The sequence below is a fragment of the Chinchilla lanigera genome, unplaced genomic scaffold (genome assembly GCF_000276665.1).
Source record: "Chinchilla lanigera isolate Chin_1 unplaced genomic scaffold, ChiLan1.0 scaffold00031, whole genome shotgun sequence".
Lineage (NCBI taxonomy): Eukaryota > Metazoa > Chordata > Mammalia > Rodentia > Chinchillidae > Chinchilla > Chinchilla lanigera.
This window is the reverse complement of record NW_004955432.1, coordinates 644301-662576: the sequence shown is the minus strand read 5'-3', so window position 1 is coordinate 662576 and position 18276 is coordinate 644301. Positions and strand designations below refer to the sequence as shown.

The window sequence follows — 18276 nt, the reverse complement described above, 5'->3', positions numbered from 1 at the left end:
ACAGTCAATCAGACCAGATATACAAGATCAAACTGAGTGTCTGTTACTTGGAAAAGATGACTGTCATAGTCGTGGTTTGCAAGGGGAACAATACAATACAGGACACACAATTTATAGGATTATTTTATAATAGTCACCCAAAGAGTCATACACAAAGAGAGTGCAGGAAATCTGTCCACACAGTAAAGACCAAAAGAATACAGCTGAGGGCCTGAATCCCTCTGCAGTGTCCTACATGAGTCCAGCTGAAGACGTAGAGCCCATAACAATGCCCCCCCATGAGTCCAACTGGAGGCCACAAGCCCATGAAAATGTCTCATGCTGGTCTGCTTCAAGGATGTGTGCTAAGAGGGTCCCAAGGTCAGTGGTGGAAACTTGAAAGTCTGTGCCATCGAGATGAAGGATCTGTGCTAGCAGGCTGAGGGATTGCACTGGAGCCAGGAAGCAAGGCTCAAAGTAAGAACCAGAGCTCCCCCGAAAGGTACCACAGCCATTTATAGTGACAATGAGGTCCTGAGTTTCTCTGATGAGAACAGCTGAGTTCATCAGGAAAGCCACCATGACAAGCTCCTCTAGGAGGGAGGAGGAGCTCCCAACAGTTTCTAAACTTCTTCCTCTCCAGTTCTGCCTCTTGTGCTGCTGGGGCAATCCTCAGGTGGGTCTCCCACACCCAGCACCACGGTGGTTCAGTTCAACAGGGTGTTACAAGTTGGCCACCAGTTGTCAATCCACAACAATGACATAACATCGCTAGTGTAATCAGAGATTTATCTTTTGTAAATGAACATTCTGCTTAATGATGCTGTGGTACATTTTTCTGAGTCTCCATTTCAAATGCCTTTCCTGTGTAGTAGGGGTTGAGTGACTGCAAAAGGCATTGGTAATCAATTCAACCTTTAGTCTCTGCCTTCTCTCTGGAGGATAGGTGGTCTACCTGAAAGTCTCCAACCTGTAGTCCCACCTTGGTGTTGCCTATGGGCAGTCTTGTCCCAAAGTTACCTACAGGTTGCAGACACCAGATAACTCCTCAGCACACAGAATGACACTATTTTTAAGATCCTAAGGATTTTAGGAGTGGCATGTTGAGAAGCTAGGTGAAGAGTAAATATATATTTTGCAATATCACACCAACTGGAGAAATTGTTTCCTATAAAAAAGTAGGACATTTGCCTGAGTTGTAAAGGGAAATAATGGTTTCTCATCCAGGGATCTCCTGTTTCTCATAAATTCAGAAACCAAGAACAGTTTAACTGGATATTTTCTTGATGAAATGATTTGGAAGGAGGTCAGTGGTGAGGGTGAGGAAATCTCTTTACTGTTGTACAAAGTCAAGGGCAGTCCCATTGGAAATTTTAATAATTTAGTATTCTGACCCGTTTCAAAGAAGAAAATGTATTTACCTTTCAGAGAGAGAGAGAGAGAGAGAGAGAGAGAGAGGAGGCATGCATATACATGTATGTGTTTGTTGCTGTCCTAATTTTGCTTAAGGAGCAATGTACTACAGAGAATAACTCGTTCCCCACATTCCCTTCCTTGATTTTTTCTTCTAAGTACAATGGGCTATTAAAACACATGGTGAATGTTTAAATTAAAAAATCTTTACAATAAAGGACATATTGCCATTAATCCCCCTGAAGATACTTCCCTATCTTGTTTCGAATAGACTTTTCCCATTGTTCTTTCCACTTTCTGAAGCTGCTGTAGAAGTGCTCTTCCATGAATGTGATCTTTATGAAGTGTGATTTAAAAAACACAGTAAAAATATTGTTGCTGAATGTCATCAAATGGAAAGGTAGGTTTATTAAAATACAGGGTATCCTCATCCATATTATTCACTGGATCTGGGACTGTATATCTGCTACCTTTTCCGTGAAGTAAAAATGATCATGAGAGGTAAATATTTTGAATTCATTCCAGGTAGCAAGGCAGCCACGATAGCCCAACTCAAAACAATTACTAAACAGGACTTCAAAACTGCTTCAGAAAGTGACAAGAATGATGAAGTAAGTATGTTTGAAGTGAAGGGGAGCTTAGGAGGGGGATTCATGTCAATGTATCTTTGAATAAGTTTTTTAAAAACACTAATATTCACCATAGTGTTTGATCAGACCTTGTATTCTCAGGGAAATTTTATTGCCCATTGGTAACAGAGAGTATGTTTCTTATTACTGTGTTTCCAATGACATCAAGGCAAACAATCTCCCTTCAAATTGGCTACTGTCCAAATTCAAAGGTTCTTCTCAAGACTCACAACTCACAATGTGGAATAAGAAAGTAGCTAAATAAATGTTTTAAAGAGGGTCTCTTCACAACAGAATAGTTACTACCTTTTCTTAATAGAATGCTCAACAAACTAGGAATTGAACAAAACTCCCTCAATGTATTAAAAATGACCTACAGGAAACACACTGCTAACGTTGCACTGAATGCTGACTCCCTAAGATCAAGAGCAAGGCAAGAATGTTCACTCTTGACCCTTCTATTCAATATTGTACTGGTAGTTCTATGACGTTCTATAAAGTTATGAACAATAAAATCAAATAAAGTGTATCTGGATTGGAATGGAAGAGGTCATCTCTATCCTGAGATGACATAGGTTTATGTATAGAAAATTATAAGAAGTCCACTGAAAGCTATTAGAACTAATAAGCGAATTCAGCAAGGTTGCAACACACAAGATTGATTCACAAAATAAATTGTATCTCTATACATCAGTGATCCAAAAATGTAATTATGATAAATTCCAATTAGAATAGAATTCAAACAAATAAAAACAACTACAAAAAATGGAAATAAATTTAATCAAGGTGGTTAAAAACTTGCACAATAGAAATTTTAAAACGTTGGAAGAAATAAAATCATCTTAGGTAAATGTAAATATATGTCCTTTTCAGAAGGCAATATTTCTAAAATGACAATACTCCCCAAATTTGCCTACAGATAAAACAAGAACTCAGCTTTGTATTTTGCACAAGTGGACAAGCTTATCCTAAGATCTACATGAAAATTATTGTAGTTAGCCAAACCCAAGATTAAGGCCATAGTCCTCTGACACTACACTGGCTTCAAACACTGGGTGTTAGGCTAGAGATCCCTACAGCCATCTTCCCTCCTGACCTGCTACCTACAAGTTAGAAGCTTCTCACAAGTGCTCCTGCCAGCCAAAGAAACTCAACTGCACTTTAGTTTTTATCCAAGCATTTTTTATGTAGGCAACATTGATAGAAATATTGGCTACCTGACTGAATTTAGTCTATAGCCACCCAAAGTCAGGATGGTATACATGGCTCAGAGCTCCAATCCTCTAATGGAATGATTAGTGTTTTTGACCCCCATTCCCTCATTCTGAGACACAGAGTCATCCCCTAACATACACAATCTCTGAGAAATTATCAAATGTGGTCCAAGGTCCACCAGGAATGGCAGAAGCACTGCTATTGCTTGATAAATTCCAAAGGCTCACATATTACTTCTCAGGCACCAAGGACAAAGCCCATCCATAATCCTTATTGTGCACAGATGTGAAGGGTGTACAATGCTGAAAAAGAAGAACAAAGTTAGAAGGCTCAAAACTCCTTATTTCAAAACTCACTTCAAAGATATAATAAGCAAAATAGCACGATACTGGTACAAAGATAGGCATAGCTCAATGGAATAATATGGAGGGCCCCAAAATATTTCCATTTATTGCCAAATGACCTCCTATGAAGGTGTAAAGATGACTTAATGGAGATAGAATAATCTTTTCAATGAATTATATTTATATAACTGAATATCTACTTGTAAGAGAATAAAGATGGACCCCTACTTCATACTATATAAAAATAAACTTGAGTACATCAAAGAACTAAATCAGAAAACAAAAATTATAAAATATTGAGAAAAAAATCTAAGTAGGAAGCAGCTTATTATATATAGCACCAAAAGCAGAGAAAAAAATTTGATAAATTCAACTTAGTTAAAATTAAAGACTTTATTTTTCATTTTTCATTTTTATTTTAAAAAGAAACAAAAAACACAAAAATATAAAAACAAAATTCAAAAACAATGATAGAAGGGTAACAATAGTCAACATATTGCTCATTGTTATCTTTAAATTAGTTACTCAGAGTACAAGATATCAGCATTTAATTGTCTAGACAATATTAGCATAAACCTATCTTTTCAGTGAGCTGAGAGCAAGTAGCAGCATACTTATTTTAACCATTTTTATGTATACGTATTTTTTCCTTTTGTTTTTCCCTTCCTTCTTTTTTCCCATTCCCCTAAACCAGTTTTTATTTCCTTTTGAAGTTTCTTCCCATTTTACAATATCTCTTGTACATTTTAGATCTTATTCACTCTTTTAGGTTCTCACATTAGGGTGACAATACAATGTTTACACATGTGCACCTGGTTTACGTCACTCATGAGTATGATCTTGAGTTGTATCCACTTACCTATAAAAGTCTTCAGTTTATCCTTTCTTATCTCTGCATAATACTCCAGTATATAAAAAGATCACATCTTTTTTTATCCATTTGTGGGTTGATGGGCATTTGAATTGTTTCCAAGATTCAGCCATTACAAATTGTGCTGCTATAAACATGGGTGCACATATATCACTGTGGTACAATATTTTTAATTTTCTGGGAAGATACTCAGAAGGGGAATAGCTGGGTCAAAATTAAAAACTTCTGTGATTCAAATAGCACCATAAAGAAAGTGAAAAGATAAACTACTGAATGCAGGATATAATTGCACATCATATATCTGACAAGGGGTTTATATGCTTAATACATAAGGCACTCTTATGATACAACAGTAAAAAGAAAAATAGCCTAATTTAAAACTAAGCAAAAGATTTCAGTATTTCTTCAGACAGTGCACACAAATGACTAATAAGCACATGAAAAGGTGCTTTACACCATTAGTCACTATGAAAGTGTGAAAATCAAGACCACAAGAGACTACTTCATAACCATGAAGATAGTGAAAATTTTCAGAAGGAAGAAGAAAAGAAAGAAGAGGAAGAAAAAGAGGAGGTAGAAGAGAAGACATACCAACGATGATCTGGAGAAACTGAGGCTTTGTGTGTTATTTTGGAGTTTTGAAGTGATTTGACCATTTTTTAAAATAGTTCAGAAGTTTCTCAAAATATTAAGTGGGTTACCATGGGGCCCACTTATTTCACCTTTTGGTTTACATCTAAGTGAAATGAAAACACATGTCTGTACAGAAAACTTGTAAATGAATATTCATGGTAGCTTGTTCATTATGATTAAAAATGGAAATAATCCAAATGTCCATCAACTGACAACTGGATAAACCAAATGTGGTATATTCATACACAATGGGATAGTATTCTGCCATCCAGATAATTAAATCTGTATATATACTACACATGGTTAAACCATAGAGATACTATACTAAGTGAAAGAAGCCAGACAAAAATATCACAGCCTACAACTACATCTGTATAGAATGTCCAAAATATTCAGATTCATGCAGATGAAAAACAGGTTTGTGTTGTCATGATGTCGAGGAAGAGGCATCAGGATGGACTGTGAAGCACATGTGGCTTCTCTGAAGGGTGAGGAAACAATTCTACAATGAGATTCTGGTGATGGTTGGACTCTGTGAAAATATTAAACACCACTGAATCAGGTACTCTAAGATTGAAAACATTAACCATAGCTCAATAAAGCTGAGATTAATAAGTAATAACTACTTCCTGAGACCATCTTATATCTTAATCTAGAATGGGAACAATTTTTATTTTCTTTTTAAAAAAAGTAGCAACATAACAGGAACTTCCATCACATCTCTACAGGTGTATTTTTAGTTTTTCATATCTGTTGGCTTCTATACTGGGACCTGGTTTGATATAGAAATAAACATCTCTGTTCATGGAAAAGTCTGGTATATTTTATATCACTTAATACTCAAGGACAATGTTTGTATGAAGAATTTATACAACTTTTTTAACAAAGGTAGTTTCACATTTATTTATTAAGAAGTTATAATTTTAGTTCTACTGGTATAGCAGTTTTACTACAATGCAGACATTTGGCATTATGTGGATTATTTTGATTAATAGTTGGGCTTTGTTTGGATATTTACATACTCTTCTAAAATTTCTCCTACTACTGTCTTTTCTGCAATTTCTTTTATCAGTTTTCTTTTACAACAAACAGTGCCTGCCCTATGCTTACACATCATATATTTATTTTATTCGTGCATATAAATTTTACAAAATATTGGATTTCTCTTTTTACTTTATGAGAAAAAAGTAAAACAAAATTTCATAACAAAATATTAGGAGCATTGAGTATTGTTATCTTTAGAATAGTTACTCAGAGTACAAGATATGGGCATAAAAAATTCTCCAAACAATATTAGCACAAATCTTTCTTTTCAATGAACTAAGAGAAACTAATAGTATAACTATCTTTTATTTTTGTTTTTTTCCCTTTTCCCTTACTTCCTTTCTCCTTTCCCTTATCATAGTTCCTTTTTCCCTTTAACCAATTTCTTCCCATTTCACAATATCTATTGTACATTTTGGACCTTATTTACTATTTCAGTTTCTCACACCAGTGAAACTATACCATGCTTACACATATGGGTCTGATTTATTTCACTTATGTGTATGGTCTCAAGTTTTATCCACCTACCAATAAAAATCTCAGGTTTCTTTCTTTATGGCTAAGTAGTATTCCAGTGTATTAAAAAAAACCACATATTTTTAATCCATTCCTTGGAGCATGGGCATTTGGGTTGTTTCCAAGATCTAGCTATTATACATTGTGTTGCTATAAACATGGGTGTACAAATATCGCTGTGATATGATGTTTTTAATTCTTCCAGAAAAATATTCAGAAGAATAGCTGGGTAGAGTGGAACCTCTAATCCTGGTTTTCTGAGGAATTTCCATACTGATTTCCTCAGTGGTTGCACCAGTCTGCACAGTCACCAACAGTGGAGAAGCGTTCCTTTTTCCCCGTAGCCCTGCCAGAATTTGTTATTGGTTGATTTCTTGATGATAGCCATTCTTTCTGGAGTGAGATGGAATCTCAGTATTGTTTTAATTTGCATCTCTCAAATGACCAATGATATTGAGCATTTTTTCATATATTTATTTGCTATTTGTATTTCTTCATCTGAGAAATGTGTATTCATCTCAAATGCCCATTTTTTGATTGGGTCTGTGAATTTAGGGTCCTGATTTTTTTAAAAAAATTTTATATGTTCTAGATATAAGTCCTTTGTCTGAGGGACAGTTGGCTAAAATTTTTTCCCACTCTGTGTGTTGTCTTTTCACTCTGTTGGTGACTTCTTTTGATGTGCAAAAGCTTTCTAATAGGGTGAGATCCAAGTTGTTAATTCTTTTAAGTATTTCCTATCACTCTGGGTTTTGTTCATGAACTCTCTGCCTATACCTATGTCTTCAAGATTTCTACCTACTTTCTTTTCCAATAGATTTAATGCTTCTGTTTTAATATTTAGATCTTTGATCCATTTTTATTCTTGAAACATTAGTCAGAGCAATTAGACAAGAAAAAGAAATGAAAGGAAGAAGTTAAATTATTATTATTTGTGGAAAACATGATATTCTACATAGGAGACCCCAAAAATTTCCACCAAAAAACTTGTAGATTTAATATACAAATTCAGTAGCATAGCTGGATACAAAGTCAACACTCAAAAATCAATAACATTTCTGTACACAAAGAACAAATTCACTGACAGAGAAATTAGGGAAACAACATCCTTCACAATGGCATCAAAAAAAAAAAAGGAATTAATCTAACAAAGGAACTAAAAGATCTAAGTATTGAAAAGTACAGTACTCTGAAAAATGAGATCAAGAAACTATCAGAAAACTGAAAGATTTACCTTACATGGATAGGAAGAACCAACATTGTGAAAACGGCCATACTCCCAAAACTGTTACACAGATTTAATGCAATCCTAATCAATATATCATTACCATATCTCATAGAACTAGAGAAAACATTCCTAAAATTCATTTGGAAACTGAAGAGACTTAGAACAGCACAAGCAATTCTGGGCAACAAAGTCAAGGCAGGGAGCATCACCATCTCTGACGTGAAATTATACTACAAAACCACCGTGATAAAATCAGCTTGGTACTGGCAAAAAACAGACCTGAGGATCGGTGGAACAGATTAGAAAATACAGACACAACTCAAACACACTCAGCCACCTAATCTTTGATAAAGAAGCCAAACATGTTCACTGGAAAAAAGATAATCTCTTTTTTGTGTGCACTTTTTCTGGTACCGGGAATTGAGCTCATGACCTTGTGCTTGGTAGGCAGGCACTGTACCATTGAGCTAAATCTCCAGCCCCAAAAGATAACCTCTTTAACAAATGGTACTGAGAAAACTGGCTTTCCAAATACCAAAGACTAAAATTAGACCCATGTCTATCACCATGCACTAAAATTTTGGCTTTCATCTTGGCATTTCATCCATGCATGTCCAACTATCTTCCTTTTTTACCTTTAGCCATATACCAGTTACTGTGTGAGGCTTCCAAAATTTGCATGAAAATGAGAATTTTGTAGTTTATAATCCAATAAAGAAACAAAGGATTACACAGGCAATTACAACATAAGGTGATTGAAATAATGAAAAGAAAGTTCTGCACATCATATGAAAGGAAAGAAGCAAGGTCATCTCAGGTAGGAGTCCTTACAAGAGGCAAAGCCTGAATGAACTTTTATATCAGATGCAGAAGTTAAGTAGATGAATGAATGTATTCGAATAACCTATATGGAAGCATAAAGTTGTTTTCCAGTTGGTAGAGGGTCACTGAATTGTGTTCACCAGAAAAGTGACACATTCTGTTTCGATGTGAAAAATACACTGAAAAGATGAAGAGTAGAAGCAAGCAGAGGAGCAAGGGGTCAGCCCCAGGGTCCAGGCAAGACCTGGTAAAGGATACCCTGGCTAGGAGAGAAGACAGCAGGACTTGAGAGAAGATGGGTGGGGTCAGGATCAGAGTTACCTTAAGACTTTCAAGGTTTGAGTGCAGGGATTGCTGACACAGAGCGAACCATTCAGAGAAGTGATTTAGAAGGATATGCTGGCCAAGGGCAGAAGACGACTTCTGTCATGAGATGGAGATATGATGAAATTACCGCATTCCATTTAAAATATATAAAAACAAACACAGCACACAATACTTTCTCTAAATGGCAAAACAAATACCCCTGTGTTATTTCATATGTATGTCCTCAAGTCATCCCTGCTTTGCTGCTCCACCCCTGCTAACTCAGAGCTGTTAGGAATGAGTTTTTGTGACACACAGAGCAGAAGCACGTGATGCTCAGCTTTCCATTCTGGCATGACACTCTCTTGTCCCATCTACTTCTCTGCAAGTATATTTTCTCTCATATGTGGAATCTCTAAAAGAGTAGGTGAAAGTTGAAGGGAGACTATCAGAGAAGAGGGAAAGAAGAGATAAGGGAATACTAAGGTGTGGAAATGATCAAAATATGTTGCACACATGTACAAATATGCCAAAATAAACTCATTATTCTGTGTAATGAATTTGCATTCAAGAGAAAATCCAAAGCAGAACCAATCACAATTTTACTACTTGACACCTGTCAGCTCAGGATTCTCCTCAGAGCCAGCTCATGTCTAAATTTGTCTTATTCTCAGTCCTTGCCCTTTCTTTACTCTTCCTTCTTTAAGGGTAGATTTTTCCTGCTTCTCCCCTCCCTTCCATGGTGGACACTTAGGTGGACAGAGCATTGACCAGACTCCTTCTTGAGGGATCCTCTTCCTGGCCAGGACTGTGTTGCATGCCAACACTATTACTTCCTTTGCTCTCAAAAAAAAAAACAGGTCAAGACACAATTCATCTGTGCGGAGGGCTGGGGATTTAGTTCAGCAGCACAGCACCTGCCTGGTAAGTGTGAGGTCATGAGTTCGATTCCTGATACCAGAAAAAAAAATTTCATCTGTGTGAATTAAAATTAAATCATTATATAGCAGCAAAGATTAAAATACCATGGCAGATATATTTCCCAGCAATGGGCCTCTTTGATGACTACAATAAAAGTCTTTGGGAATAATAATGAAGAACGCCTTGGTGACTACCCTTGCAGTAGCCATCACCTAATGAAATCAGGTGTCACAAATGCAGAGGAGCTGCCCTTGGCCCTGCTCAGCTGCACATCTCTCCCTCTCCCTCTGAGGGGATCGTCATCTTCTATGGCTTTTTTTCCAAATTAAATCTTACATTAATTCCTTTATGTAAGATGCATAAAAGCTAAACTTTATCAGTAGAAATAATGGAAACAACGATGTTTGATGAAGGAAAGCACAATTCATCTGAGATTGCGGACGGTGACTGGCGCCTCCTACTACTGTATCACTTATTTATTGGATCTCATCAAGAGATACATCAGGGAGTTTCTGAAAGGATGCACCTCCATTTGTCCCCCTTTTTCCTATCACTGGCTTTTCAGGTTTCTAGTTCTTTGATTTGTAAACAATGCTTTCTTTAGTGTGTGTGTGTGTGTGTGTGGATAGACAGACAGAGAGATGATAGCTCCTAATGTGCTGTGGCATTTTATTTCTTTTTTGAAGGATATGTTTGTGATACGCAGTGACTGGATAACTTGTGGCGAGTTGGTACCTCATAATCCTTTTTACTTCCCCTTCCGTTCTCTGTCCTCACTTCTCCCTCCATCCCCAGATTCCTCTCCCATCTCCCAAAAGTGTTCCCCTGTTTCCTATCATCCTTCTTTTAGTTTTTAATTTTTAAACTATTTATTCTCTGTGTTTCTCATATCAGAGAACTTGGGGCATTTTATTTAAAAAGGAAAAATTCCCCAAAAGTGTAACTGTCCAGTCAAAGATGACATGTCTTTTTAATTTTAAGAAATGTTACCAGGGTTTCCCCAAAGCTATTTGGAATTGAAGGTTTCTACATCCACAGCTCTGGTGTGGAATTCCTCAGTTTCCTGGTACATTCTAAAGACTGTTGGGCTGCTTGGGATTTTAGCTATTTTATTCCTACCATGGATGCTTATATGACCTTGAATATGTGTGAAATTATAAAATATCTTGATTTTCTTGCCTATGATACAAAATGGAGAAATTAAAAAACAATACCCAGCTGGAGGCTAGAAAATGAGCTGACATCTGGCTTCCTGTTTTCCTGGATTAAGTTTCTGCTTAGAAAATGGAAATCTAGTCCTCTGGAGGGGAGCAGTAGTTATTTGATGTTGCATTTTAGTACAGCACAAGAATTAAAAATTTTGCCAAATAATGGAGGAAAGCTTTTCCTATGTCTAATGAAAATAATGAATTCTGGGGAGCTGAGCTTTATGTATAAATAAGGGAGCCTCTAGAAACACAGTATTCCATCATCTATTTGTGCAAAACTTGCTGAAACAAATTACTGAAAGAATGAAACAAAGCAAAAAACATTTTTTAAAGCTCAGAATTGAACATTTTTTCCAAAGTAATTTTTCAATGCCAATATGTTCAAGATTAGAAAATCTTGATTAGATTAAACAGAATAGTTGTGAAATAAATCTGGAATACATTTTGTTGTGGAAAACTAACTCATAAGAGAGACTTGAACTAAAATATGAATTTGGATCAATTCAGAATACACACAGTGTTGATATCTGCTACCCTGGACCTTGGGTTTCCTTTGAACTCTGGCCTATATGTTCTCACTGATTTTCTTCATAAGCTGGTAAACTCTCAGGGGGCAGACTAATGACCTCTTAAACAGGCAGTCAAATTCCTTCTTTGCAATCACCATGTACAAGCCACCGTTGCACATTACGTAGCATATCTTTAACAATTCCCAGATTATCACAGACAAAGCAAGTACTAGAAGAGAACGGGAGAAGGGGATTGTGGCCAGAGGAGCAAATCTTCAATGTCAAAGACTCAGACTTAATGACACTGAGGCACGGGGGGCGGGGGGCTTCATTCTGTGAAAATTTGAACTGCTGAGATAGAAAAAGAAGAAAGAAAAGAAAAAAATCAGCTAAAATAACTAAGCATAAAAGCAAGCAGACAAATCTGTGAATCAAGGCAAATGTCAGGATCTAGTCAAGAAAGGTGTCTTAAATCATTTAATGCTGCTGTTTATTTCATCTCCCAACTCAGCACATGTGGCAGGCAGGAAAGCTGGCATTCTTCTCAAATGAAACTGCACAAAACATAGTCTGCATCCAAGGAAATTTTGCCCTAGTCCCTGGCAATGTATCACCTTTTTAAACCCTGTTTTGCTTTTGTGCTCATGGTAACGCTTGCAGCTGTTGACTGTGGCTTCAGGCTGTCTGACTCCCTTGAGAGAATTTATGTGTGTTTCTACTTCCTTTCCTTATTAGGAGGCAGGAATCTGCGACACCTATTAGAACAAGTATGCATAAAGGGTAATGACCATGCAATTTATTAGTGGTCTGTTCTTCCTCAAATGAGCCTTGAGCCTCCCTCTCGCTCAGCCTCGGCGGCAAGGGCCCTGCTGCTTCTGAATCCGCCTGTGCTTTTCCAGCAGCAGGTAGGCAAAGTGGCCATCGCCAAGGGATGGGAAAGATGCTGGCCTTGGGAGGGCGGCTCTGTCCAGGAAAGGAGCCAGGAGAATAAGGGATGGAATTTAGTTAGTGCGAAGAATTCACTGACAGTGTGAATAGGATCAAAATAGAGAAAACGTGAGATACAAAAAATCTTACGGCAGTTCTGTATCAGGAAAAACATTCTTGGACCTTTTTTTTCTTTTTAAAATGGTGGGGTGTGGGGTGACTTGCCCTTCAAGATCAGGGTTAAAGAATAAGCCTTTGCTAAGAAACTGTTGGGATTCTTTTTTCCTCCGAGTTACCAGTGAGGAGACAGGTAGCCACCGGGGGAAAGAAGCCACACACGCCTGTGAAGCTGTCCCCTCACAAAAATCCTTCAGGCAAGCAGGAAAGAAGCTAAGGGTCCTAACAGAATCCACATTATCGGCCTGAAAGCTCCAGGCCACACTCCACCCTATCCCAGCCAAGGTTTGCTGTTGGGATGGAAAATTCAAGAGAAGAAAACTCTTGGACCAGATTCATTTTGTGTTAAAATCACATATATGTTCACGAAATGTGACCCATATGGTTTGAATTCGCTCACATTTAGCTCATCAAAAGTTTCAGCAAGCCGTTTGGTGTCCCTATGCTTGCCGAGTCAGTCTTATTCAAGGCAGGCAGCTCCGCTGGTCCACAGCGAGAGGATTCTAACCCCTGGAAGGGCAGGCTTGACTTCAGGTAGGGAGTCACTGGCATAGAAAATCTAAGTGGCTTTATTGAGAGTACAAGACAAAAACAAGAACATTCTATATATGCAATGCAGTGAGGTTCTTTTTGAATTTTTGAGCATGACATATTGTAAAATGAGGAAACTAAATTTCAATTACTCTCCATATTGATTTTGCTTTTTACTCCTTAGTTCATAAAGTTCCTTTTTTTTCTCCACATCATCTATAATCCCTACTTCATGGACTCACTTTTACCCCCACACAGCATCTCACACATTTAGCAGGTGCTCAGTGAACGCTGGCCAGAACTGGAACCACGTGTGGTTTCACTGTCCCGACCACGCACAGAACGCTGTGCATCCGGGTCAAATGCACTTACTTCCGGTCCACTGTGCTGCTAAAATCAGGGAATCCACATTGTGTATTGAGAAAGTAAGAGTGATGCATACAAGAAAAGTTGCTAATGTAGATAAGCTGACAGAAAGTTTAACCTAAAAAAGTAGAAGATACAGGAATAGGTTCCTTTGTTCCATCCAGCCCTCTCTGACTCTTTTTCAGTTTGACTTAACACTGGAATTATAAAGCGAATGACTTGTTTCGGGTTTGTCCAGACCAGAGCAGACAGAGCATCTCCCTGCTGCACGTAACTAATGCAGATCACAGATACATTCACCTAGCTACGTTAACTTCTCACTGAGCAGCCAGTGAGACCCATGTTTGGGTTTCTGACTAAATTGTTGGCTTCTTTTCCCATTTTGCTCTGTCATTTCAAGTTGGTGAGCCAAAGCCTCTAATTAAAGAGGGAATGATTTATTTCATAAGTTTTCTTTTCCCTCAGGAAACATAACTTCAGGCACAGCTAGTTTGCCTGGCATTATTCAATATATTACACCCACCTCATTAATAGTTAATTAGAAAAGCTGAAATCCTGTCAGAGAACCTCGGAGGGGAAAGAGCAAGACAGCCCCAAATCCAGGCTTCTAAGGAACCTGAGCCAGGTTCCCATGGGGCCCTGGCCTCTGAGAAGCACAGCGCATCCCAAAGTGAGTCCTGCTCTCATTTCTTCTTTGTGATGGGGCAGTGTGAATATGGAAAAACCTGTCTTTACTCTTGTAAAAGTGTTATGGGAAATTTTTTCCTTTATTTTTTTACAGTATTAGGGATTGAACCCAGGACCTTAGCACTAAGCAACATCCCCCAGCTCTTTTATGTATTTTTAAATTTTGATACAGGGCTTCATTTAGTTGCTTGAACTTGTGATCCTCCTGCCTCAGGATAATGTTAAAAAAGAAACCTAAAACATGTACAACAAAAATGTAGGGATAAATTATTCTTTAATGCATGTGTTTTTTCAACAATGGGCATATCACCATGGAACTTACCTTTCAAAAGCAAGATACTTGTTTCTTTTAGTAAAAGAGGGAAGCCCCGAAGCTTGTGTGCTGTTAACCAGCCTTCCTCTGTACAGACACTTAATGGAGAGGAGCCAGATCCTGCCAGCTCTCCCTGCTCTCTATATATGGCAAATCAGTTCATTGGTGCAAAATTCCAGAAGCAAATGTATGTACAATACAAAATCTAAATCCAGGGTCCACATAAGCGGCTTTGAAGTTTCTAGGCATTCCACTAGTATGTGATCTAATAGGGAGTTATACTGGTATTTTCCAAACTTTAATGATCACACGTCTCTTGAAAATCTTGTTCAAAGGTAGATTCTCAAAAAGCTTCCAGGTACCATGGCAGGTCCATGGACCACACTCTGAGAAGATGGGAACTGTCACTTCCCAGCAGATCTGAAAGTATTTGTGTGAATGGGTCTAAGATCCAGGTTACAGCATATGTGTGCATAGTCCTATTTCTCTACAGATTATCTTCTAGAAGAGGGTTGGCAAACTCTCTCCAAAGGGTGAATTAGCAAATACAAGAAGTCCTTGATTATGAATGAGTTCCATTCTGGGAGAATGTCTATAAATTGGGTTTCTTCCTAACCACAGAGTCTTAGACCATCCACCTGTGAATCTTACACAGTGTACCCGTGAGGGTTTGCAACCCGAATGTTCATCAGTGGAGACTTAGTGTGTTTTAAGATTTGCAGTTCACCCTGCCCCTGTGGGGTGGGAGTGTTGAACACGTGAGCGCAGTGTGAGCACATTGAACTATGGGCCATCTTTTGCCCACTCCTGTTCTGGTACAATAGTTTCCAAAACTTTAGGATTGTACACCCAGAGCAGTACTCTCCCAGCCCCCATATATGTGCATTTATTTACAAATTTGATATATGCCCTATTCAAGTAAGAATCGGTATACAACACATATTTATATCTATCATTATGTTGGACACAATATACAGTTTTAATTTGTCAATTAAGTATATATTTTAAAGCTGAAAATATTAGAATGTCCATTAAGATTATGGACAAGAAAGTTTCAACAGGCAATATTATCTTAAAGAATTTCATTAATTCAATACCAATTCCTCATATTAAAACTCTTTAGAAAATATATTTAAAATAGTAAAATAATAACTAAGTTATATAAAATATATATGAAACAATGAAAGTATTAAGACTGTATATTGAAATATTTTATTTCTCCCAACTGATAGGTTTTCTACTCAATTTAAAGTGCCATATAACTTCTGCAATCTTAGTAAAATAATTCTGAAGTTCATTAATAATTTTTCTAAATAAGATTTTTTAGAAAATTGGACATAATAACAAGAAATAAAACAAGTGAAAAGAATAGAAGATAAAAATCTAAAATTGTGTGAATGTATTATTTAATAACAATGATATATGATACTATAACATTAAAAAAAGATTCAATTTCATCCATGTGAATGGAAAGCCACTGGACAGTCTAAGCTGATGAAAGATGTGGTGACGCGTGCTGTGGGACAGTCACTCAGATCCTTCATGGACAGTGGGCACAGGTGAAAGCAGAAAACCTGGGAAACTAGCTCAGTATTTGGGTTAAGGCATGTTGTACTTAAACCAGTACCATAGCAGATAGAGGAGGGAGCGCTCCATTTGGGACATGGCTTCAGGGTGGGCTCCAGAGCACTTGCTCACGGGCTGGACACAGGTAGAGCAGGACAGAGGAGGTGCTATGGCTTCACTGTGTCCCCCAAATTCAAGTATTGGAAACTGAACTCAAAAGCAGCGGCATTGAGAAGTGGGAAACTTAAGAGGCGATTAGGACACGAGGGTTCATCCTCATGAAAGGGTTAACGTTGCTGTCCTAGGAGGCAGCTCAGTATGAGGAAGTAGGATCCTGAGAAGAGAATCTATCCAGTTTTTCTCCCTTCCCCTCCCCTCCATTCCCTTCCTCTCCCCCTCTCTGCACTGTCTGGCTCCCCTCCGCTCCCCTCTCCTACTCCTCTTTCCTCTCACCTCATGCCATATTTTCCTTGGTGTCACACTTCTAGCTGTAAGTGCTACCAATTCATTATCAACTATAGCTGCTTATTCTGAGTCCTACCATTGTCTTTTTAGAGTTTCCCACTAACCCCTTGATTTCTTCCTCCACTCAAAACAGAACAAAACTACAAACAAGCAAGCAAACCCTGCTCCAACCTTTGGCCTTCCTGTTTCAGTATATGGCTCCACCATTCATCCTGGAATCTCATTGCAAAAACCCTGGAGGGTCCTTCTTGCCTCCTACGTGAGCTCATTTTGTGCTGCTATCATAGAACTGTCATCCTATGGAGGAAGAGGGAGGCACTGAGGAGGGAGAGAGGAGAGAGGAGGGGGGAAGAGGGGGTAGAGAGAGAAAGAGCAAGAGAGAAATTGCACCTACCTTATGCTTTTTGCATAGGGCTGACCTGAAGCAGAGATGGTAGATGACAGATTTTAATTGACGAGAATTTCACAACTATCCTTTCAGTCTTCCAGATCTGCTGGTTTAGAACCTCTTGGAGCACAGGGGAGAACTCTCAGTTCTCAGAGTCTCTCTCTCTCTCTCTCTCTCTCTCTCTCTCTGATGGACAAAAAGGCTTGTGAATGAGGCGAATAAAAACTGCAGGTACTCCAGCCAGGTCTCTGTGCTGCTCATGTCTGTCCTCACTGGAGCACTGGGCCTGCGACTAGTTCTGCAGATCATGCCCCAGAAGTCAGTGTCTTGGGCCAGTGAGTTCTGAACTCATCTGGTTGTGAGAATCCCCCTGGGGCCCTTAGTAACAACACAGATTTCCAAGTCTGTTCCCAAGAAACTCTGCCGCACTGACGCCTAGTCTGTGTGTTTAGCAAGCTGTCCCTAGGTGATGCTCACAACCAGGAAAGGTTGGGAAACGTTTCTTTAGTCAGAGTTGTTTTGGCTCATGTGAAAATCTAGGAGCAGATCAGAAGCAAAGGGCAAACAAACCCCAGCTGAAGAAGCAGAGGCATTCTCAAAGTCTTCCAGATGTTTCCCTACTTGGGAAGTGAATTCTGGTTTCTTTAGTGGTCTTGTTTCCATTTATGCCTCTAGCTGAGTCAAGCACTCAGGTGGTCAAGTTCTATGTAGAGACAATGCTGATAATTATCAGTCTATGAGCAAACACAAGAAAATGCAAGAGACAGGGGGAAGGTATGGAATTATAAAATAATTTCATAGAATCATAATTAAAACAGCCTGTATGAGACAGATATAATATCAAGGTATCTCTGATTTATAGAATTCTTTCTACTACCTAAATCATTTCTCCATTTTGTCACAGAGATATAGATCCTTTTACTAATTTATAATGCATTGCCTAACAGCATTAAACAAAGAAACCTCTTAAGCTTTCTCAAATCTATACTCTTGTTCCAACATTCGTCCTCTCCCATGAAATATGCATTTGTGAGTTGATTAAATGTCCATCTCCCATCAATGTACTTAGATCCTGATTCTGATGTCAAATATACAGCTAGTAAGTTGAAACATAAAGGGAGGCAAAATATACACAGTTCCGCATCAACCTGTTTCCTACATTTCAGAGAGCAAGCAACACATTTTTGACCACCAAGGAGATTTACCCAAAAATTTATT

The 18276-nt window shown here is 38.1% G+C and overlaps 1 long non-coding RNA gene across 1 annotated transcript in view; it reads right to left on the bottom strand.

Annotated features, from left to right (window-relative positions):
• LOC106148913 overlaps window positions 1–17488 on the bottom strand; it is a 21577-nt gene extending 4089 nt beyond the window's left edge. The window contains exons 1-2 of the long non-coding RNA XR_001234669.1: window positions 17065–17488; window positions 3375–3538 (exon numbers count right to left, since the gene is read on the bottom strand). This is a non-coding gene — a long non-coding RNA (uncharacterized LOC106148913). The remainder of the gene's footprint in view (window positions 1–3374; window positions 3539–17064) is intronic.
• Window positions 17489–18276: the final 788 nt, after the last annotated feature.